Source organism: Thalassophryne amazonica, chromosome 3 (assembly GCF_902500255.1).
Source record: "Thalassophryne amazonica chromosome 3, fThaAma1.1, whole genome shotgun sequence".
Taxonomy (NCBI): domain Eukaryota; kingdom Metazoa; phylum Chordata; class Actinopteri; order Batrachoidiformes; family Batrachoididae; genus Thalassophryne; species Thalassophryne amazonica.
In genome coordinates this window covers 22831849-22857498 of record NC_047105.1, presented here as the reverse complement: position 1 = coordinate 22857498, position 25650 = coordinate 22831849, and the positions used below count along the sequence as shown (strand labels likewise).

Genomic DNA, 25650 nt, shown 5'->3' with positions numbered 1-25650 from the left:
CCATCTACTAGCCATCCAGTACATGGCAGTGTTCATAGCAGTGTGAAGAGCAATTGCCACACATTCACTAAAAGTGCTGAATCATTTATCAAACAGAATTTTCAGTTTTCAAATGGCCTTTTTTTTTTACAAATGAAAAAAATTAGGGATGGGTATTGATAAGATTTTATCGATATCGATGCCATTATTGATTCTGATTATTGATCCGATTCCTTATCGATTCCCTTATCGATACCGCTTGTGAATTTTGTACTAAAAGTAGGCTTTACAGGTTTTCTATGTATTTCATTGAGTCTTAAAGTAAATAAATATGAATCTGGTCACTGTATCCTTGATTTCTGGACATAAATAAAAATAAACAAAATAAAGTTTTGCTTTGAATTTATTAATTCCGACTGGACTCTATCGTTCTAACTTGACTCAACAGAGAGCCGTGCAGCGTTTGGAGCTGTGTGAACAGAACGGAGGACGATTCTCGTTTCTTTCTCACAAGACAGGAGTCCCAGTTAGTAACTTTACTCCGCACAAAAGTGACTCTCGATTGACATATTCAGGGATGAAAGTGGTGAAAAATAAAAAAAGCTGAAACCCAAAATTACCCCCCAACACCACCTACACAAAAATGTTTGAATTCTAGAAGCTCTGAAATGCAATCTGGGACTATTCCAGACGATAAACTGCAATGAGTGCAGCATCCATTTAGTGAGGAAAAAAACCCAACTTTCCTTATTCAAATTCATTCCAGTAGTATTCTGCTCTTACTAGGATGCAGCAGTTTTCTAGTTTGGCAGATAGTTCTGGAGGAAATCACTGAAGAAATTAACACATTGAAAATATGGTTTAACCGAAACAAATTGTCACTAACTTAAATAAAACAGGGATGAAGTGGAGGTGTAAGAGTTACTAGGTGTTCACAGGAAACATTTATTTCTGTATGTATGTATTTATTTATTTATGTATGTTTGTTGTAAGTTGGTTTTATATTTTCTGTTGTGTTTTTATTCAGGTTTTTTTTGTCTTTTTCTCTAAAATTGTATATAATAACTAATCATTAGCTGCAACTGCTTAATGCTAACTTTAATATTGAAAATGCCATAGACATGCTAACGCATTAGAACCGGTCCTGTTTTTAAGTTATAAAATACATCTATCAACTGTTTCAGAAGACCATAACAGGTCGGTTTAACACAAAAAAGGTAAATAATACTCACAGACATATTCTCTTTAGGGTTTTAGCGGGGGAAAATTAAGATAAAGCGAAAGAAAAAATGAATCGACGAAGCAATAGATTGAAGCACTGCTTCGATCTGCGAATCACTGCTTCGATTAGATCAAGGTTCAAAGCAAAGCTGTGCTGCAGAAAAGTTGATTACAGACCCGCTGCAGGGTCTGCAATCAATGCAGAGAAATTATCATTTTCCTGGCAAACACCCCCAAAAACAATGGCCACTCTGAAGGACCTGATAAGAGAATCGTTAAGCAAAAAGGTTATTGATGTCGGCGGATCGAATAATTTCTTAACGATACCGAAAGGAACCGGTTCTCGATACCCATCCCTAAAAACAAAACAAAACAAAACAAAAAAAAAATCACAGATTTACAGATACAATTTATTTGTAAAACCCACAACATGTTACAGTTACTTGTGTGTTATATACTGACCAACCATTGATGTCAGGAAACTAATTTTCCCATAATGCATTGCGGCATGTGTGTCTTTAAATGCTAAAACCTTCACCATTACTGCACTACTTTAAAACTAACACATATAGCTGATATTTTCACTTTGTAAAATGACAGACTTGACATTAATTTCAATAACTTGTCCGGAATTAGTTTGTTTAAAAGTTTAACCATAAGTCAAAGCTGTCTGCCTGTGCATGACTTGTGTGATGCGCCTGCAGGTCTGTATGGTGTGAAAGATGATTCTCCCCCTCTTCCTTTCTCTCTGGTAGTTAGGTCTCCTCTGCTGGCAGAGGTTGAGCGCTGTCACCCATAGCTGTCTGCTACACAACATGTAACAGGCAGACACTAAAATCTATTTTATCAGACTTTATAAATGTTTTTAACTGTTAAGCTTTATTCATTATGCCTGCGAAAATATGTTAGCGGTCTAAAAGTTATTGGAACTAAATTTATCGGAAGCTAATTAGTCCGCTGCTGGTTTTCAAAGTTATCTGAAAAGCTAATATGCTAATGAAAATGTTAGCTTTAATAATTAGTGGTTAGGGGATTAGTGGAACTGTGCCCACCACTGGCATAGCGTTTGTCTCTTTGTGGCTGTTTTTAAACTCTACCATTTTTATGGCACTTGTACTAAAAGTCTATACAAAATAATTTATTACTAACGCATTGCCTGTGGGGATCTGTGGGCTCTAGACTGGGTCGTGTTTATAAAATAGGTAGCTTGTGTTTTTTTTTTCTTCTTTTGAATATGATTGAATTGGTGGAGGAGCCATCATTCCTTTTCAGTTGGGTCTGTCTGCTCTGACGTTGGTGGGTTGGGTCTGGCGCCTGGCCAGGGGGTGGTGCCTCTCCGTTTGTGGCTGTTTTTAAACTGTACCATTTTTATAGCACTTGTACTGAAAGTCTATACAAAATAATTTATTACTAATGCATTGCCTGTGGGGCCTGGGGTCCCGCGGCTTGTTGTGGGGGTGGGTGTTGGCGGTGGGGCGCTGGTGTTGGCACTGGGGGGTTTGCGGCTGCTGGGGGGATGGGGGCTGTGGTCTCCGCGGGGTGAACCCCGCTCTCGCTCGGGCGGTCTCCTGATCATGGGCTTTGGTGTTTGGGATGGGATCTGGGGTGGGGGGGTTTGGGGGGCCCTGCTGGCTGCGCTGGGGAGCCTGGCTGTCGTGGAGCCTTGTGCGCTTCCTGGCCCCGAGGTTGGGCCTCGCCTCTTTTCTGGGGGCCGGGCCCAGCCCTCGTATGGCTCGGTGGTCCCTACCTTGTGCTTTGGATTTGGTTGCGGTGGCTCCTTTGCCCCCATCCTTGCCGCCGCTCGCTCCCACCTTCGGGGGCCGTGGCCCTGGTGGTGTGGTTCTGGGGCTCCCCCTATTGGTGGGCCTATGCCGGCACCCTGTGTGCTTCACATAGTATGGGACTGCTCCCTGTGCCTCCGTGGGGAGGGATGGTGTTGGGGTGCGTTCCGGCGCCGTCGGGCCGCTCCCCTGTTGGTTTGCCGTGCTGCCTGGTGGCTCTGGGGGCTGCCCTTCCTGGCCCCTGTGCCCTTCCACTGCCCTTTTTCTCCTGGTTTCCCCCGGGGCCCTGCATCCTGGACCCATTTCCATTGGTGCTTGCGGCCGGCCGCATGGCTTCTGACGTGCCAGAGTGGTCCGTGTCATATGGTAAGGTTCTGTACTCTTGTCTTGGCCCAACACACCAGCCACAGTAGTGAATGGACATTTAGCTGTGATCTGGGTCTCTGTGGGTGGATGGTTGCGTTTATGTGGCCGTCACCACAATTCAGTTCTCCATGATCGAAGTTATACACACGCACACATGCAGAGCTTTTTTGCTTTCTGCCACAAGCAGGTGCTTGATTTTTAACACCCCCACAAACAGAGATGGTGGCAGAACGCATCAAACACACTACACTTCTCACTCATGGTAACGGCAAAATGACACTTAACTAAACTGACTAAACCAATTGAACTACAAAACTAATAACACGAACAACACTGTTAAATTAACATGAACCACAATAACAACATTTAAAACCCCAAACTCCAATGGTGCAATGCAGCACAATGTCCATTGTTCACTGTTGTTAGCTAATATTGCTAATTTCTCAAAAATATTTGTCCTATCAACTTTCTGTTTTCGCAGAGTTCATCCTTGACCCAAAATACATAAGCATACCAAACGGCAAATGTCAGCTCTCCCCAGTTTCTCCGTGATCAAAGCCATACCCACACCACACATGCACAGACACACAGAGAGGCCACTTAGATTATAATATAGATTATTATTATTATCACTACATTTTATTGTCTAACAAAGTACTTCTATGGTGATACACAAGATAAAATTGGGACTGTATTTCTTTAAACTCAGTCTTTAGAATTCATGGGTATATATGTCTTTAATTTAAAAGGCATCTTCTGCAGCCACACAGCGACAAAAAATGTTAAAAAAGTGTCCAGTTTGTTTAATCCTTGTTTCTTTTCCTGCCTGGCAACATAAATACAAACTGAAACCCAACTTGAAGCATTTCTATGGCTCTGAAAAAGAAATGTGTAGAAAATCTCAAATTACGTAAATAATCACACGACCCATAAGTTCATATGTTAACCACCTAAAATTAAATATATCTGTCATTAACTAGTTGTGCACAGAGGAAAAAATACAGCTATAACCAGCCGGGATCTGGTCAATGTTTGAGAGACAGCAGCTGGTGTAAACTTTCTTTCTCAGTGACAATAAAAGTCAAATATAATCAGTTTGACTTTTACAGCACGAGTGTCACACACGGAGCAGCTGCTGTCACTGACAAACTTTACCAGTCACCTCCAATTGTGTCTTTTGATTTGAGCAGCAAGAAGCAAAGAAGGTTTCTCTGGGCAACACAAAAGTATCTGGCAAAACTGTTTGAGTTCAGGTTAGAAAGGAAACTGTTTTTGTGCCAAAACACACTTCACTGTCTGTGCATGTCTGTGTGCTATTATTTTATTTTTCCACTTGGAAGGAACAAAATATCCCCATGAATACAGGACTCAGTCAAAATGAGGCTTTGGGTTTAAAACTGGATAATAAATACATTTATTGTTACACAATAACTCTTTTTGTTACTCTGTGACCCAGTTTAGGACATGTCACGTAAGAGAGCATGTGTTGAATATTTGCTGATTGACATTAATTTATAATGCTAAAATAATTTAATTTTGTATCGTTTTGAATACAAGATGACAGTGTAACATTTATTGGAAATACTCGTACATCCAGAAAAAACTGTGTAAAGGTGGGGGAAGTATTTTGAGCAGCTGATGAATGAAGAAAATGAGAGAGAAAGCTGGATGGTGTGGAGAGAGTAAATCAGGAAGTGCAGTGGATCTGCAACAATGAAGTGAGGACAGTTATGAAGAAGATGATGAGTGGAAAGGCTGTCAGTCCAGATGACATGCCAGAATGTCACTGCACCTTTTCCCAAACATATGACATAGCCTGAATTAAATTCTGTGCAAACAGGCTGATAATTCTGCATGTGTTTTTTTAAAATTGCAGATTTTGGGCTGCATTGGAATAGGACAGTGTCAACTCCTGAGATATTTTCAGCACAGAAGGAAGTGTTTGGGTCTGCAGAAATACTTTATTGTTGCCTTTCTGCTGATAAGAAGCCATTAATTTGTCAGCCAGACAAACAAAATCAAACAATCCAATTTGACCAGGCGGCTGCTTGTGGCTGCTTAATTCAAGCATCTGTTTCCGAACATCTGTTTATTGCTTTGCTGATTTGTCAGCAGGATAAGCAAACAGGCACATTGTCATTGTGAAAAGTTCAGCCTGACGGCTAGAATAGAAACCACTAGGTTTTGGTGCAGATCCAGCTATTGCAACATCTCCCTCCTCTCGTACTAACTGCTGTAAAAGTAATGGTCCATCTACCTCCATGCAAGCTCCATCCGGGACTGGGATGTGTGAGGTCTATGTGGGAGCTGTTTGAGATCCAAAACATGTCTATTAGAAATGGCAGACTCAACAAAAGCATCTATGAAGACTCTGCTCTTCAGCTCGTTTTTTTTTTTTTTCATCTGTCGTGATGACTCCATCTATGTGGTTGCCATGCTGCATCACGTCTGACTTTGCATGGTTGACAATTCTTTGTTGTGCTTTGATTGATTATTTCTGTGTTTGTTGGTAAGGCTAGAGCAGATGGCTGCCCCACTGAGTCTGGTCTGCTTGAGGTTTTTTTCCCTATGATGATGATAATAATAATAATCCATATAATTAAAGGGAAGTGGCCTCTGCGTGTTTGTGTATCTGAAGCATCAGCTGAAATCCAGAAAGAGCTGAGTTTCGTCCTTTGGCACACTTATGTATTTTTTCATGAGAATTCAAGTTGTGAAAACATCAAGGTGATTGGACCAGTATTATTTGAGAAATTAGTCATTTTTGAAAACAAGAAGCCTGTTAATGGCGCACTTCCACAATAAGAGCCTGTACTTGAAAGTAAAAGCCTGTGAGGTTGCTGAAGACCTGACAGAATTCATCAGTCTGTCCATCCTCTAACACTCCAGACAGCAGATTCAATCTGGACATTTTGTGTTTGCATGTGACCTCAAACCCAGAATTAACATGTTCACACTCCGGACTAAACAGCAGAATTGTGTCTCAACAGTGTCTCACAGCCAAAAAAAATAAAAAATAAAAACAAAACAAAAAAAAAAACAATTTTGATCTAATGTGTAATGTGAACACTGTCACAGTGCAAATGTAAAAGTTAATTTATTCATAATTTCTTTACATGAAATATTGTTCTGGTTAAGCAGCTACAGAAACATGGAATACTGTCCTGGTTAAGCAGCTACAGAAAAGCTTACTGAACACAACTGAAGAGATTAAACCTTCAATAAAGACTTTCATAAAACACATTTTTCTATGTCAATAATTAAAAAATGTAGCATAACTGTAAGTACATTTTCCCCAAAAGTCATCTGTCCTCCATATATAGTACAAAAGACCACATCTAGAGCCAGTGGATCCCCACGAGACAACATCCTAATAATAATAATAATAATAATAATAATAATAATAATGATACCTGTGGGAGTTTTGCCTGCCCACTGTTGCTAAATTGTTTGCTCAGGATTTGATGTTGGCTTTGCACCTTGGGGTGACTTATGTTGTAATTTAATGCTGTATTATAATAATAATAATAAAAAAAGAGTCTAGTAAAGTCTGCAAGTGGGATGCAAATCAGTCTTGTGCATACACATACACACACACACACACACATACAGAGAGAGATTTATATTCCATAGAGATTTAATAATATAAAATTGCCTGTTTTTTTTATTTGATGTTATTTGTGAAAAAAAACAACATCAGAATACTACACAAGCACTGCAAGAGAGCAGAAAACACACAAACATTACACACACACACACACACACACACACACACACATTACAAAACCTGAAAGACACAGCATAAAGTGAGAATTAATGAGTAATAAATTCTGCAAAAAAAAAAAGAAAAAAAAAAGGGGTAAAGCATAAGCAACAAAAGGGTGAATTGTTGGGAATTTGATGGATGGCAGTGAGCAGTTATCAGTGTTTAATTTGGCAGCACCAAGCCTCTTTCATAAACACTGATAGGTTACATTAGAAATGAACTACAGACAAATTCATCTTCAATATATCATAAGGTTCTTATCTGAGTGGCGTGCTTACACTTCTCAGCCAGATGGCACGTGTAAATAATGTCACTTCAGGTTTTCCACCCAAAAACATCGAGTTAACTAACATTTTTCCCTTATTTTATCATCGAGTCTCGTGAAGCATTTTGAACAGTCTGTGAAATCAGTTTGGCACAGTTCATTAACTCCATGAAAAAAAAAACAAAAATAGATTTACAGCCATGAACACGTTATTAGCTGAAAAAATATAGCTTTAATCAACTTTGTAAAGTCAATCAATCAATCAATTTTTTTATATAGCGCCAAATCACAACAAACAGTTGCCCCAAGGCGCTTTATATTGTAAGGCAAGGCCATACAATAATTATGTAAAACCCCAACGGTCAAAACGACCCCCTGTGAGCAAGCACTTGGCTACAGTGGGAAGGAAAAACTCCCTTTTAACAGGAAGAAACCTCCAGCAGAACCAGGCTCAGGGAGGGGCAGTCTTCTGCTGGGACTGGTTGGGGCTGAGGGAGAGAACCAGGAAAAAGACATGCTGTGGAGGGGAGCAGAGATCGATCACTAATGATTAAATGCAGAGTGGTGCATACAGAGCAAAAAGAGAAAGAAACAGTGCATCATGGGAACCCCCCAGCAGTCTACGTCTATAGCAGCATAACTAAGGGATGGTTCAGGGTCACCTGATCCAGCCCTAACTATAAGCTTTAGCAAAAAGGAAAGTTTTAAGCCTAATCTTAAAAGTAGAGAGGGTGTCTGTCTCCCTGATCTGAATTGGGAGCTGGTTCCACAGGAGAGGAGCCTGAAAGCTGAAGCCTCTGCCTCCCATTCTACTCTTACAAACCCTAGGAACTACAAGTAAGCCTGCAGTCTGAGAGTGAAGCGCTCTATTGGGGTGATATGGTACTACGAGGTCCCTAAGATAAAATGGGACCTGATTATTCAAAACCTTATAAGTAAGAAGAAGAATTTTAAATTCTATTCTAGAATTAACAGGAAGCCAATGAAGAGAGGCCAATATGGGTGAGATATGCTCTCTCCTTCTAGTCCCCGTCAGTACTCTAGCTGCAGCATTTTGAATTAACTGAAGGCTTTTTAGGGAACTTTTAGGACAACCTGATAATAATGAATTACAATAGTCCAGCCTAGAGGAAATAAATGCATGAATTAGTTTTTCAGCATCACTCTGAGACAAGACCTTTCTGATTTTAGAGATATTGCGTAAATGCAAAAAGGCAGTCCTACATATTTGTTTAATATGCGCTTTGAATGACATATCCTGATCAAAAATGACTCCAAGATTTCTCACAGTATTACTAGAGGTCAGGGTAATGCCATCCAGAGTAAGGATCTGGTTAGACCCCATGTTTCTAAGATTTGTGGGGCCAAGTACAATAACTTCAGTTTTATCTGAGTTTAAAAGCAGGAAATTAGAGGTCATCCATGTCTTTATGTCTGTAAGACAATCCTGCAGTTTAGCTAATTGGTGTGTGTCCTCTGGCTTCATGGATAGATAAAGCTGGGTATCATCTGCGTAACAATGAAAATTTAAGCAATACCGTCTAATAATACTGCCTAAGGGAAGCATGTATAAAGTGAATAAAATTGGTCCTAGCACAGAACCTTGTGGAACTCCATAATTAACTTTAGTCTGTGAAGAAGATTCCCCATTTACATGAACAAATTGTAATCTATTAGACAAATATGATTCAAACCACCGCAGCGCAGTGCCTTTAATACCTATGGCATGCTCTAATCTCTGTAATAAAATTTTATGGTCAACAGTATCAAAAGCAGCACTGAGGTCTAACAGAACAAGCACAGAGATGAGTCCACTGTCCGAGGCCATAAGAAGATCATTTGTAACCTTCACTAATGCTGTTTCTGTACTATGATGAATTCTAAAACCTGACTGAAACTCTTCAAATAGACCATTCCTCTGCAGATGATCAGTTAGCTGTTTTACAACTACCCTTTCAAGAATTTTTGAGAGAAAAGGAAGGTTGGAGATTGGCCTATAATTAGCTAAGATAGCTGGGTCAAGTGATGGCTTTTTAAGTAATGGTTTAATTACTGCCACCTTAAAAGCCTGTGGTACATAGCCAACTAACAAAGACAGATTGATCATATTTAAGATCGAAGCATTAAATAATGGTAGGGCTTCCTTGAGCAGCCTGGTAGGAATGGGGTCTAATAAACATGTTGATGGTTTGGATGAAGTAACTAATGAGAATAACTCAGACAGAACAATCGGAGAGAAAGAGTCTAACCAAATACCGGCATCACTGAAAGCAGCCAAAGATAACGATACGTCTTTGGGATGGTTATGAGTAATTTTATCTCTAATAGTTAAAATTTTGTTAGCAAAGAAAGTCATGAAGTCATTACTAGTTAAAGTTAATTGAATACTCAGCTCAATAGAGCTCTGACTCTTTGTCAGCCTGGCTACAGTGCTGAAAAGAAACCTGGGGTTGTTCTTATTTTCTTCAATTAGTGATGAGTAGAAAGATGTCCTAGCTTTACGGAGGGCTTTTTTATAGAGCAACAGACTCTTTTTCCAGGCTAAGTGAAGATCTTCTAAATTAGTGAGACGCCATTTCCTCTCCAACTTACGGGTTATCTGCTTTAAGCTACGAGTTTGTGAGTTATACCACGGAGTCAGACACTTCTGATTTAAAGCTCTCTTTTTCAGAGGAGCTACAGCATCCAAAGTTGTCTTCAATGAGGATGTAAAACTATTGACGAGATACTCTATCTCCCTTACAGAGTTTAGGTAGCTACTCTGCACTGTGTTGGTATATGGCATTAGAGAACATAAAGAAGGAATCATATCCTTAAACCTAGTTACAGCGCTTTCTGAAAGACTTCTAGTGTAATGAAACTTATTCCCCACTGCTGGGTAGTCCATCAGAGTAAATGTAAATGTTATTAAGAAATGATCAGACAGAAGGGAGTTTTCAGGGAATACTGTTAAGTCTTCTATTTCCATACCATAAGTCAGAACAAGATCTAAGATACGATTAAAGTGGTGGGTGGACTCATTTACTTTTTGAGCAAAGCCAATAGAGTCTAATAATAGATTAAATGCAGTGTTGAGGCTGTCATTCTCAGCATCTGTGTGGATGTTAAAATCGCCCACTATAATTATCTTATCTGAGCTAAGCACTAAGTCAGACAAAAGGTCTGAAAATTCACAGAGAAACTCACAGTAACGACCAGGTGGACGATAGATAATAACAAATAAAACTGGTTTTTGGGACTTCCAATTTGGATGGACAAGACTAAGAGACAAGCTTTCAAATGAATTAAAGCTCTGTCTGGGTTTTGGATTAATTAATAAGCTGGAATGGAAGATTGCTGCTAATCCTCCACCCCGGCCCGTGCTACGAGCATTCTGACAGTTAGTGTGACTCGGGGGTGTTGACTCATTTAAACTAACATATTCATCCTGCTGTAACCAGGTTTCTGTTAGGCAGAATAAATCAATATGTTGATCAATTATTATATCATTTACCAACAGGGACTTAGAAGAGAGAGACCTAATGTTTAATAGACCACATTTAACTGTTTTAGTCTGTGGTGCAGTTGAAGGTGCTATATTATTTTTTCTTTTTGAATTTTTATGCTTAAATAGATTTTTGCTGGTTATTGGTAGTCTGGGAGCAGGCACCGTCTCTACGGGGATGGGGTAATGAGGGGATGGCAGGGGGAGAGAAGCTGCAGAGAGGTGTGTAAGACTACAACTCTGCTTCCTGGTCCCAACCCTGGATAGTCACGGTTTGGAGGATTTAAGAAAATTGGCCAGATTTCTAGAAATGAGAGCTGCTCCATCCAAAGTGGGATGGATGCCGTCTCTCCTAACAAGACCAGGTTTTCCCCAGAAGCTTTGCCAATTATCTATGAAGCCCACCTCATTTTTTGGACACCACTCAGACAGCCAGCAATTCAAGGAGAACATGCGGCTAAACATGTCACTCCCGGTCCGATTGGGGAGGGGTCCAGAGAAAACTACAGAGTCCGACATTGTTTTTGCAAAGTTACACACCGATTTAATGTTAATTTTAGTGACCTCCGATTGGCGTAACCGGGTGTCATTACTGCCGACGTGAATTACAATCTTACCAAATTTACGCTTAGCCTTAGCCAGCAGTTTCAAATTTCCTTCAATGTCGCCTGCTCTGGCCCCCGGAAGACAATTGACTATGGTTGCTGGTGTCGCTAACTTCACATTTCTCAAAACAGAGTCGCCAATAACCAGAGTTTGATCCTCTGCGGGTGTGTCGTCGAGTTGGGAAAAACGGTTAGAGATGTGAACGGGTTGGCGGTGTACACGGGGCTTCTGTTTAGGGCTACGCTTCCTCCTCACAGTCACCCAGTCGGCCTGCTTTCCCGGCTGCTCGGGATCTGCCAGGGGGGAACTAACGGCGGCTAAGCTACCTTGGTCCGCACCGACTACAGGGGCCTTGCTAGCTGTAGAATTTTCCACGGTGCGGAGCCGAGTCTCCAATTCGCCCAGCCTGGCCTCCAAAGCTACGAATAAGCTACACTTATTACAAGTACCATTACTGCTAAAGGAGGCCGAGGAATAACTAAACATTTCACACCCAGAGCAGAAAAGTGTGGGAGAGACAGGAGAAGCCGCCATGCTAAATCGGCTAAGAGCTAGTAGCTACGCTAAGCTAGCGGATTCCTAAAAACACACAAAGTGAATAATGTGTAAATAATTTAGAGGTGATTCAGCAGAAGGAGTGCTTTAGTTAAGGCACGTAAAGATTACACTGGGAAACAAATCGTAATCTAGATAACTAGACCAATCTAACTGCGCAGATTAAACAGCTAACAGATACAGAAAAACACCGCTGTGCTCCGGAACAGGAAGTGATACAATACCGCAGTGAGAGCCAACCACCAGTAGAGGCAAGCAAGAGGTGAAAGTGAACAAACTGAATTCCTAAATTTTAAAGTCAAGTCTTATTTTGGTTTTTTATTTAATTTATTTATTTTTAATCAACTTTCCCATTGGTAATAATGGGCCAAAGTCTGGCACATATTTTATTTGCCGCATTGTTGCTGTCCACTGAAGATGTGATTTTGGTCTCATGTGTCCTTTGTCCAGAATTAGCGTGTTTCTGGGGGGCGCAATACCCATCTGAACCACAGGGGCAGTAGGCTAACAAGAAGAAGAAGAAGAATGCCTTTACTGTCATTGTACATTACATAAAAACTGTCGTCTGCATTTTCATTCTAGTTACAATTTGGCATTTCGGGGGTGGGGTGAAGAACGTGACGTTCTTGTTAGAACAAACTCCTTTTGTGAGTTGTGACTGCGAGTTTGAGCCCACTGACAAACACAACACAGATGGTGTTTGTGCTGTGGCGTGATAGGACTGAGGTTTAGGGTGGTCAGTCTAATAGCAGCCAGCAGGTGGCGCTGTGCAGTGAGCAAGCCTCACACTCAAACACCAACAGAAGTTCTCGTGCACATGCTATCGTAGGTTTTAGCCTTGTGGTTAGAAACCAACCTCACAGTCCGGTGATAGTGATTTTGTACTGCCGTCAAAGGGGAAGACACGGAACAAAGCAAATCTGACAGGAAATCTGGTGGAGTATACACGACGTGTGTACAGTCTGCCTGACTATCAGGCTGATTAAGATTAGTCGTAAAGTTCTGAGCATGTTCAAAACAACAGTCATTCTGTGGATTTTCAAAACATCCAACTTTCACAATTTGAAGTCGAGAACTGACAATACTCTCAATGGAAATGCGTGTATTTCAGAAAAACTCTCAAATATCACAAAACAGATTTTACACTCGCAAAAGATGTTCAGAAGAATATCACCCAATGTTCAACCAAAAATCAACATTGAGGTTATGTCTTGTGCTCACTGGGTGCTTTGTGCAGCTATTTTGCACATCATGTTTTGGAACTAAAGTCTTCCTGTTTCGTTACACATGGGTCCTTACATGAACCAGGTCAGTGAACTGTACTGGGCCCTGACCCCCGCTTTTAGGCAGCTGCAGCAACCCCGTGCAGTCTTGACTCCCTGTCAGACCGCTGATATATAAAAGCTCTGCTGCTCAACGGTCACGTCCTCCAGGGCAAGAGACGCCGTCGGGTGGTCTCCTCAGGAAACATCTTTTCTGTCCATGTAAACGTCTGGGTGCACACATCTTCAATGTGATTTGTTTAGATGCTATGAACATTTCTCACAAAAGGTCCTGCAGATCTCAGGTGTGCAGGAGCAGATGGAACTTGAAGGGCACAAACATTTTTGACATCCTACCATCATCTCACTTGAAGACTTTTAGGAGGACCTACTTTGATATTTGTTGTGTGTCAGGTTTATGTGTTGCAGTTCACGTCGCTGCATTTCCTGCCTCCATCCTTCACACATACACACTACACTCAGGAAACAGCAGAGGAGGAAGGAAAAAAACAACTAAATGCACAGGCTTTCTCCAATGACCATAAACCACAATAGGGCCATTCTACGTCCATAACGATACACAGTCGGGGGGACACACATACAACAATACTTACATCCAGGCTTGAAACATGTCTGGACACTCGGCAGACAGAAATGAATGGCATCAGAGGGCTGATGCTCTCACACCACAATATAAATGTACGAGTACAAATAAATATAAATGTGTTCAGAATACACATATGGCTTCATCATGAGGTCATTCATACCAATCAATCAGTTATATTGCTGATCAATATATGCATCAGATTATCCATCTAGGGTTCTTGGTTGTTGAGCTATACAAAAAAAAAAAAGAAGTGTGGGTTTTCTTGGACCTTAAGATAATCACCTGTACATATCTAATAAGTCCCTTTAGCTCCTCCCTTGTTTTCACTTGGGATCGTCACAGCATATCCGAGATGGATGTGCATGTTGAGTTGACAAGTTTTACTCCGGATGCCATTCCTGATGCAACTCCACAGTACATGGAGAAATGTGGCAGGGGTGTGGGTTTAAACAGGGAACCTTCAGCACTGAAACCAAGCGCACTAACTACTTGGGCACCCACTCCTGGCCCACCTCTACATATCTATCCAAGTAATATTCCCACAAAGTGTGAAGGAAATCCGTCCAGCTGTTTTTTAGTTGTCTTGTCCACAGACACATGCCAGTGAAAAAATATCCCTAAATTCTGTAGCACAATGGAAGTGAGAACATACAACTCCCTTTGTACAGGACACCAGTCCAGCGCAGGTTACTTGCCCAACCAAGGTTGGTATCCATTCACACCCGGTTGGACCGGAACAATGCAGATAAAATGATTTGTCCAACAACACTGGGAATGGAACCCATGTCAACATATTGGAAGTTCAATGCGTAACCCACCCAATCCACCCATTAAGAGCAGTGAGCAGCTACAGTCCTGTGCCCAGGATACGAAATCCTGGTCTGTCTTTCTTGATGGTGGGAGGTACCCATAGTACCCAGAGAAAACCCACACAGACAGGAGAACAACATACAAACTCCACACAGACAGGACCTGGACTCTGCTGGAATAGACTCTTGGACCTTCTTGCTGTGAGAGAAGAGTGCCAACCACTATTCCGTTATGCTGCCTAAAATACCCATGTTTAGAACAGGAAGGCTGAATCACACAGAGTGGGCCAAAACACATGGGCCACCCAGCAGACAGGTAAAAGGTGGATACATCCACCAAACTATGGACCCACCTTGTGTCCGTGCTCCAAGATCTGACCAGTCCAAAACAGAACATCACTGATGAACACACAACCCTTCTGCCATATTTAATCCATACCAGTCCAATACCGCCGGTAATACCATACGGGTAAGATCAGTTTTTTGTGTTGGTTGAAAGGTGGGGACTTTCTCAGTGTGCTTTTAGAGGTTGTCTGGGGTCCCAGAGTTGAATAACTGTGATTCTGGGGATGAACGGTGAATTTAATCGGTCATAAAAGCCTCTTCAAATGTTATTCTGGGCTCTTCATCACTGTGGTGTGTGTCTGCATATTTCTGTGTGTGGTTGGTTCTGGTTTACATACAGACAACATTTAAAAATGCATTTAAAGGTTGAACTATTTTAACCTGAGGATCAACTCAAACAGGCAGCAATAATCTGATGAAACCATGAGAAACATGATGGAAACAAAAATAACAACCTTATTATTTATCCAACAGCCACACCTTAGTGGGCGGAGCCTGCGTTGATTCACACAGTGACTGGGTGAGATGAGAATTTAAGATGCGACCATACTGTTCAATTCCCAGCTCCAAAAACTTCTGAAATATCAAACTTCTGTCATTTATCATTAGTTTTTTAAGAAAAACTAAAGGCACTTTTTTTTTTCTTCAAGTATCTGAACTTTTACTCAACTCTCAGAAAGCAAACAAACAAAACTCTCACAAGATCAAAACAATATCAGTGACGCAAATATGTCAAAAGTGGCGGAAAAATATCTATAGCTGTCATGACTTGGTCCCTGTCTTGTCTGGTCCTGTTGTGTCTGTTTCCCTCCAGGTGGTGTACAAGCAGAGCTGAGAACCATTGTCACACCGGCAGCTCATCTGCGTCTCATCACAGCCTGTGTATTTAAACCCTGGTCATTCATCTCATCTTTGCCAGAAACTCAGGGTTCCTTACGAGGTAAACCTGGCCTCTCTATTTTCCGTAATAGAGTCTGCTACTTTGATGTTCCCACACACCCTCCTATTTCGAGCTTCCATGCTCGGCATCTGTATTTTTTTTCCAGACTACTTCCACGCTAATTTTTGGGTGATCAGTAACCACCTGCAGACACCTGCAGGAGCTTCCACGCTCGCTCTGCACCTGCCAGCTAAGTTTGCTGCTCATTTTTGCTCCTTTGAGAATACTGCTCAAAGAGCACAGACTGGATGTGCCGTCAGCATATCTGAACTTGAACGATCCTGAAGTGAACTGTCAGCGTTTACGGGTGCATTCCACTCACCTCTCTGTCCTCATCTCCTCAGCAACTCCTCCTCATCAGTTCCATGAGCAGCCACCTGGCACCGGTTTTCCTCCAATCCTGTCTTGGGTCCCTTCTTACACCAGATCCACCTGTCTGGTCCTGTCTGCGCTGCGGCTTCCCATTTCTACCACTGGAGTGGGCAGTGTCTCCACTCCCCAGACCTCCTGGCACCATTATGCAGTTCTGTTGCACATTCCATTGTTAATAAATCCTTGTTTGCTCATTCCTTCTCTTGTTCTTGCACCCTGCTTTTTGGGTCCAGCCAATTCAGTCCAGTTCAGTCCAGTCCAGAGCCAAACCATAACAGGACTCACATTTTCAACACTAACATTGTGAGATCTTTCAGGAATATGAGTATCCTCAGATTGTCAGCAAGGCAAACTGCAACTGTCAATAACCAAAATGAACCAAACCAGTGATTTCACACGAGACCCAAATTAAAACAAGACCACGGGGAGATGACAGATGACTTGCTCTACAAGAGTAAAGTATGTTCAGTGGTGGGCACAGCTAACCAAAATGTTAGCTTTGATAACCATTAATCCAGTAACTGAAAAGTTAACTTTCATAAAGCTAAACTGATAAGCCCCCAAAGATTTAGCGGAAGTTACAGCTAATAGCTAAACCGATAACTTTTAGTATTGACTCCAGTACACTGGCAGCTACTGACACAACAACAAGCCAGTGCTTCTGTCTCAGATCAGCCTTCTCTCAGCAAAAGAGACCTGGTGATCAGAGAGAAAAGAAGGGCAGCCAAAAACAAAAAACATTTATTTTCATAGCCATACAGACGTATCACAGGAGTCATGCACAGCAAGACAGTTTTGACTTATGGTTCAAATTTTAAACAATCTAATCCCGGACACGTTATTGAAATTAACGTCACCTCTGTCACAAAGTGGAAATACCAGCTATATGTTTTACTTTTAAAGTAATGCACTAATTTTGTAAGTGACGTTATTGAAATTAACGTCACCTCTGTCATTTTACAAAATTAGTGCATTACTTTAAAAGTAAAACATATAGCTGGTATTTTCACTTTGTAAAATGACAGAGGTGACGTTAATTTCAATAACGTGTCCGGAATTAGTTTGTTTAAAATTTTAACCATAAGTCAAAACTGTCTTGCTGTGCATGACTCCTGTGATATGTCTGCATTTCTGTACGGTGTGAAAAGAAATTTGTTTTTTTTCTCCCTCTTCCTTTCTCTCTGGTAGCCAGGTCTCCTCTGCTGGCAGAGGATTGAGCTCTAGCTCTCATAGCTGTCTGTCTGCTACAAAACATGTAACTGGCAGGCACTAAAATGCATGATTTCAGACTTTACAAATGTGTTTAACTGTTAAGCTTTATTCATTATGCCCGCAAAAATATGGTCTAAAAGTTATCTGAACTAAATTTAGACAAAAACATTCTGTAATTGCCATGTGATCATCTTTCTTTTCTGCAAAATATTAATAATAAATGTCAGTACACAATGTCAAGAACTGCCAGGGGATTTGAAGTTACAGTAATCACTTCTCTGTGTTTTTTTCCTAATGTAATCCTGCTCTTTGAGATAATGAAAGGTTTACAAGTGATTTGGTTCTCCCCCGACACTAGACTTTAAACACACAGACATCATGTTTACACACCCGAGGGTTAAAGGTCAAATAAAAGCATAATTTTGTTATTGCAACGCTGCGGTCAGTCACACATTACAAACCGCCGGCACCAATCAAAGCTACACACGGAAACATTCCCAGCTGCCTATACTCAGTGAGCACTTGTCGTTTTTGTTGTTATATTCTATTGTTTTAATGACTGCCTATTAAATATTTGCTCATTCATTGCTTTTTCAGTGAACTTAATATTGAAGCACTGTGTATTTATGTTGTTAAGTGTTGTATAAATATATTATTATTAGCTAAAGCGGACACTGTAACATGTTTTATTATGTTTCAACACCAGAGGGCAGAAGTCAACTGCAATGTTTTGAAACATTTGCATCAAAACAGTTGGTGAAATAACGAGGCTTCATTTGGCACAGCACGTGATGTCCTACTTTTGAAACAGATTCAGTAACTACAGTCTGAAATGTGGGTGATGCCTTGTAAAGGTTTGGGCTTTTTTGAGTTTGTTATCACTAATTTCCAGTACAGATAAGAAGTTTTGGTGTCGTCCCCAGCCACACGTATCCATTCTTTAACTCTGGCTCTGCTTTCTCAGTTCCGTTGTCTATTTCATTCCATATTTCCCCACATAGCAGACTGCGTTGCGTGGTTGCTTGCTTAACCTGTTAGCTGACTGATGTGAAGTAGAGCACGCGGTGCGTTCGGCATTCAGGAAGTAGAAAATAAATGATACGCAAGCGCAACCACAGCTTGTGGGCTTCCATAAATCATCCAGCAGGTGGCAGACACATCTATGGGATATGACATAGATAAACAAGACAAGAATGGGAGCATGGGCTGGTAGTGCGATTTGTTGCTTCCACAACACAAAGGAACTGCCTTGGGTCCTGGGAACAACCCAACCCAGCAACCCAAGCAGATAAGTGGTTCATCCCCCTCCTCCCTGAAATAAGCATGTATTTGCTGCAGCCCAGGTGAAACATGGGCACCCCCTTGGCCTTCTCCAGTGACTGGGGTCCTCAGCACTCAGGCATCTGCACACTGGATCATGCGCAGAGAAACGGGCCACATGGTCAACATTTTGAATGTTTTATTTAGGCAATGCAAAGGTGCTTTTTCGATTGATGTGGTGCAAGTTAACCATCAACAAATCATTTCATCATTATGCACCGTTTTAATCTGGCAAATTGCACTATGACAGCATTTGTTTATTTTTGAGTTACTGCTTACAGAATCTGTGAACTCACTCACTCACAGTTTCCCCATCGCACAGCCATGTGCATGGAGTCAGGCAGTCAGTGAGTCAGTCATGCAGTATTCCACTTATGACAGACATAACTTCAGTTGTAGGGACCCGATTGTCACACATTGTAACCCCCAAAAAAACCTATTCATTTTGGGGCAAAAAGGCCAAGGTCACTGGAGCACACTTTGTAAAAATCTTCTTCGAACAGTAATTTCTTTCCTAACTGCCTGATTGTCAAAAAACTTGGTATGTGTGTTTGGCGTGGTAACCCCCAAGAAGCCTACTGCTTTTGGAGTACAAAGATTAAAGATCAAAAATCAAAGAACTGTACTTTACAAAAGATTTCTGCAGATAAGCCTCACTTGTCAGTGACAAGCCTGACCAACATTTGCTCAGGGTGCCGTGGGTTACTGAAGACTATGTGCTATATGCGCTTGTGCATACGCACAAGAATAGCTGCAGGTAGAGGGGAAAAAATGACACTTTAAAGATACAATGACATAAAAAGCAATATCAAGAAAGACAGAAATAAATGTATGAAAACAAACATATAGATGATATTCATATAGAACTAGACATATATAGATAGAATTACAAGTGATAAATGTTACTCTAACAGAAAACACACAAATAAAATTAAATACATATGTGTACATAGTTTCAGAAACACACACTTGCACCTGCAAATCCACAAAAGTCCCTAAACACAGGGAGAACAACCTGACTGACATCTTGGCAGGAATGTGAATTATTGTTTCCCAGTTCCACACAAAGATAGATGTTGATGTGAATATTTTCTGCGTGAAACAGTCTCTCACTGTTATGCTGCCATGGCGGTAACGCAAATCCAGGGATCAGATGGAGGTGAAATTGTCATCAATGCCAGAACGAATGCAATTAAAAACAGACGTATGAACAAGCTGTGTGACACTGAATTCTGAAAGAAGAGCTCCGACCACCAGGGATGAAAAGTACATTTCACAAATGTATTCAGGAAGTTGTGAAAGATTAAGACCAAATATCAATCTTAAAAAAAACAAAAAACCTGTGTGGTCAGTAAAAGGGTTGGAATTTAGCGATGCAACATGCTGCAGCTAATGTAGAGCTAATCATTATACATCAATATTCAGCACCACAAACTCAAGGTTAACTTATCTACTAAAATCATACAGACAACATCACCCAATGAGAAAGCAATATTTTCTCACATTTTTGAGGTACCTAGATGCTGACTAGCTAAACTATCTTTCGCTGATGAGCCAGCTATCTATAGCTTGGCAAGTACCAGAATAATAATTTAAATTACTTGAAAGGAATGTGTCTTTACTAACTAATCCTGTCTTACAAGTGACCTCAAACTAACAGACAGTTTTGAGTATGCTTCGTTAGCAGAATTTTCTAAAAAATTCTACATGACACAGCTAGCTAGTATGACACTATGATACACCTACCAGGTCAAAAACAATGGGCAAGTTTAGTCGCCTTGTGATTTTAAATTTGGGACTCAAAGTTTAGCTTGAAGTAATGAATAAGAAGATTGAATTGAATTATTGTTTCCTGTATTGAAAAAATGTCAGTCCTGATTTGCTCTTTTAAACAAATCATTTGCTGGAGGACCATTTTATGTCAAATCACCCAGCGGGTCCCAGTCACCCTTAAATATTCTCCCAAAACAATATGCAAGTGAGCCAATCTCAAAAATACAGAGAAAGAATTTGGTGAAAACCAGAAAAATTGGAGTTATCATGAAGTTATCATGGGTTTCTAGTCCACTTCCACCAGAATCTATTCTTTAACTCCCTCCCTATTCATCCCACCAGGTGCATGTTTACAAGGATTACTATTATCAACAACTGCCATCCGGGAAAACAACAATCTCACACAGAGGGCAGGAAACAGCAGCCTGACGTACAGATTGTGTGGCAGAGGGGGCGTTGAACTCCATAACAGGAAAGGCACGGACAATTGTGGGAGGCTTAGTCACAGCAGTGACACGGACAGACAGAGACAGAGTGTACCGTTTGAACCTTCTGCTTTATTGTCTCAAGTCAACACAGTGACTGGAGACATACTGAGGCCCGGCCTTTACTGTCCTCACTGTAAACATCAACTATGTCAGCCAGTTAGAATATGTACCCATAAAAAAGAAGTCAACCCCTCTGTAGGGTCAAATCATGTAGCAGCAAAATACACAGTAAAGTGGAGTTTAATCCTCAAGATGGGGTGGGTTCAAGAAGAAGTAAGTCTTAAATTTGCCATGAGGTCCGTTGGCATCGGAGCTTATCTCCACATTCTGTAGCCTGAAGTGGATGTCAGTCTTGGACTCCCCCATTGTGGGACTCCAGTCAGACACAGGTGGTAACCTGTGTCCGACTGGAGTCCCACAATGCAGATGAAGAGTCTTGTCTAAGGACACAGACAGGAAGCATCATAAACCTGACCAGCTCTGTATCCACTGAGCTACCTGCTCTACAACCAGAGAAGGTAAAAGGTCTATTACACCCATATTTGTCACACCAAGATAAGAAATGCCCTCGAAGGTGCCAGAATCTTGGTAGCCCAATGTCACACTTTTGCACTTCAACATATCCACCAGAGGTTGGCACTGTGGCTTTGTTTGTGATCGTACTAATCCAGTCACTGCTTCCAACAGTGGACGCTCGATAAATGGTTCTCAAACCCTGTACTCAAGAACCACTTAACCTACAGATTTTCCATCTCTCCCTGCTCTGCCACAAGCATGTGGCATCCTGACATCCTGGATTTAAGCATTAAGAACCTTCACCTGTGACTAGTGGGCCAATTGGCACATCCTGTCGACAACAGTTTGTAAGCTAGCAACATATCTTTTTGGCTCCAATGGGAGACTTCACAGTCTCAAGACCAATGCACTACAAGGTCAGCCAAAGGGGAATCTCCACAAGCCAAGCTAATATGAACATATTTCAGCTTAAAGTTCACCTTGTTACTTATGCATGAAATCGAGGGCCATATATATCTTGTGGCTCTGGTGGGGTTCAAACACCAGACTTTTTGGTCTAAAGACCAATGCACTACCAGGTCAACTAAAGGGCAATTCCCCACTCGCCAAGCTAGTATGAACATCATTTCAACCTGGACTTCACCTTGTTACATTAGTATGAGGATGAAATATGATCCTGGAATCCTTACGTGCACGTGGATGTTGTAATTGTTCTGGGGAAGTCAGTCAGGGATCAGTCATTCAGGTGAACGTCAAAGTTATCAAGATCAAAGTTCAGAGTTCCAAGAGGTAATGAATTGTGTCATTTACCAAGAAATTCTGTTGTAAACAAGGTGACCACATCCTTACTGATGCTACACTAACCGTACCTATCCGCCTTCGCTCTTAGCGTGTTCACGTGCACATTACTATTGCAGTGTTGATAATTTAGCTAACACAAGAAAATCATTAAAACAAACAGTAATATTTTAGAAATAAAAACAGCCACCGATAAATATCCATATTTTGAATTAGAAACTGTTGACAAATGCACAAAATGCTGATTTTTTTTCAGTGAAGATGAACATGTAAAGTTGGCCAACCCACATACCGCCTCTTTAAAAGATTGAAGGACAAACTTAAAAATGGAGAATATAATTTTAATGCATCATCTCTGTTCACACTGCCGTGAACATTTCTAACTTTGCTATCAATTTACTGACAACATATGAGCTTGAAACAGAACAACATGTCAGCTGCTGAAGTGTTACCATGGCAACATCCAAAAGTAAACCAAGCTTTAGTAAACTTGAGACAAAAGGGCAAAGTTTGACTGGAAAACCCTAAAACTTTCCGGGAAAAAAAAAAATTAATAGAAATTGAGATTCACCAACGATTATTTGTATTTCAGTAGTTGGTGATGAAAAGACTTTGGACACTGGGACTTATTTGACAGTACAATCAACACTTTACAACCAGTCTAATAATCTGTTTCTGGGTGGATATGTAACATTTACCTGATTATGTAATTTTTGGAGAAATTTTAATAGGTAGAAAAATAAAAACAAAAATGACCCTTTAATGGCAGTTTTGCGTTTAGTCTTTTTCTTTCACTTTCAGAGTAACAGCTTTAAAACCTCTGATTTTTAAGACATTTGGGTCACTCGACTAATCAGTTTGGTACAAATAACTGACTGTTTATTGATGACATTGATTAGCATGTTTGCTGTCAGTAACTGATTTATTTATTTATTTTTTAACATCTTAAACTTCTTTTACGACAAAGTGAATTGTTATTTAGTTTGTTGCTTACTTCAATTAAATAGTGGGTGAAAATAATTGTGACAGGATTTTATCTATTTACTGGTGTGATTTGGGATTTTTCGCACTTTGGGGGGGGGGGGGGGGGGGTGGCATCGTCATTAGACATCTTTTTCTGCGACTAAAATAATCCACATCGTTATCAAACTAAACCGTAAACATTATGGTAAACTGTTGTCTGTACATCCTTAAAAGTTAGCATCTTTCACTTTCACTCATTATTTCGTATCGCGCTAAAGCGTACGTTGTCATTAAATTAATTAATTAATTAATTAATGTTTTAAAAGTGATCAAACTCACCGAGCCAAACTTTGTGTCCGGATGCTGGATCTGTCAGTTTTGGAGCTATTCCACTTTAAGCAGAAATGATCGTTGAGGTGAACCGGGAGCTCCGGCACAATCCGCTGTCACCTGAAGGCTGCACGTTATAAACAAACGGAGCACATGTGCCCCTGAACACACGGTGCTGCCTTTAGGAACGCCTCGGAAAATCGAACATCCAGAGAAAGACGACCATCCCCACATGACATTTATTTATTTATTTATTTTTCCTGGGGGAAAAAACAAAAACTCACCAGACTTGTTCATTTTGTTGTCTGAACAAGTTGTGATAAAAATTCTAAAAGTAAAAACTTAGTGAAAGCCATACTACAAAACAAAAAACCTAATAATTAAACAAAAACTCTTTTAATAACATAAAAACAATATTTCAAACTCAGGTGTCAAAACCAAGTATAAAATCTATCTAGATAGATCACATTAAAGAAACAGGGCATGTCTCAAATTAAACATATCTAGTAATGAAACATTTGCAAGAACGTTCCAATGATTGCGGGTGACAGCGGCTTACTTTAGTTTTAACTTGTTCTTCCAATAACTGTAAAATAAAATGAATAAAAACTTCCACAACAAAAGTAGACGATTAGGAATTAAAGTACGAGTTCTCAGTTTCAATATGCCAAACTATGAAAGATGACAAGTTCATCCCTTTGGAACTGCACTGATGATGAAGAAATACAGCTGATGCACTTTTCAGCACAATATGAATGAATTTTAATGTACAACAAAAGTATGCACAAGTGTTTCCATCTACACCGACCTTAGACTTCACACAAGAGTAAAGATGACTTTACAACAATGTGAAGTCTGTATTTTGTTTTCTGTTAATAACTTCCAGCTGTAGTAAATGTTGACCACCTTCTCTTCTTCCTTGTCCAATTTCCTTTTGTCACCCTTCTACTTCCTGTTTCCACCTGCTCACTTCCTGTAGGAAACATATTCCAAAACACTTGTTAAACTTTAAATTGAGCCTTCAGTATGTCAAAGTATTTAAGAATTAAAAATATTAGTAATCATCTTTATTTTTAATTTTAAAAAAATCTACAATTTTAAAACACAGAACTTAAGAATGATGTAGTGTATGAATATTAAATTCATGTATGTTCCAAATAAAATATATTTGATTGATTTTATTAATTTTAGTCCTGATTGCAGCCAGAACACTTCAGCTTATCTGATTACTGAAAATGTGGGCAATTCTTTTAAACAAATTGCATCTTTATTTTTTGCAGAGTGAGAAAATTATTCATCACAGTGAAACAGAAAAAGAAACTCATAACAAAACATTGAAACATATATTGTTTTAATATTAAAGTGTGTGTTCAATTAACTGTTTATTTGAAATGGTCACAGGCATATATTGTTATTATTATCCATGTGCCATTTTATTCTACAGTTGTCCAGACCTTTTGGGTTAACTTTATTTATTTAATAAAAATAAAGCCATCTAGCCTCGACATTCAAATTTGAATTTCTGTATTTTCAACAGCACATTATAACTTCTGACAGCAGAACACTGTTTTTCTTGCAAGTGACATCTCCCTCTTCTGGAAACACCTTATACTGTAACAAATTGTCAATCAGCATTTGGAAACTAAATTTTAATTTGAATTAAAACAACAACAACAACAACAAAAAAACTCCTCGTTTGTGAAACCACCAAAATATTGACTAGATGTCCTGAGACCCTCATGTACAAGATGATTTCAATCCATGAACAGAAACTGCACAAGTAGCATCAGAATCTATAACGCAACGCTAAAATACCCTCCATCATATGAGCATAAAAACAGGAAACAGAAAGTGATCTTTTAACCTCTTAAAATAGAGACAGACAGATGGAC

The 25650-nt window shown here is 40.2% G+C and overlaps 1 protein-coding gene across 1 annotated transcript in view; it reads right to left on the bottom strand.

Moving 5' to 3' along the window:
* The window catches only part of si:dkey-49n23.1 (semaphorin-3D), a 231277-nt gene extending 207377 nt beyond the window's left edge, over positions 1 to 23900 (bottom strand). Inside the window, exon 1 of the mRNA XM_034165916.1 lies at positions 23768 to 23900. The gene's annotated coding sequence lies outside the window, so the exon portion shown is untranslated. The remainder of the gene's footprint in view (positions 1 to 23767) is intronic.
* Positions 23901 to 25650: the final 1750 nt, after the last annotated feature.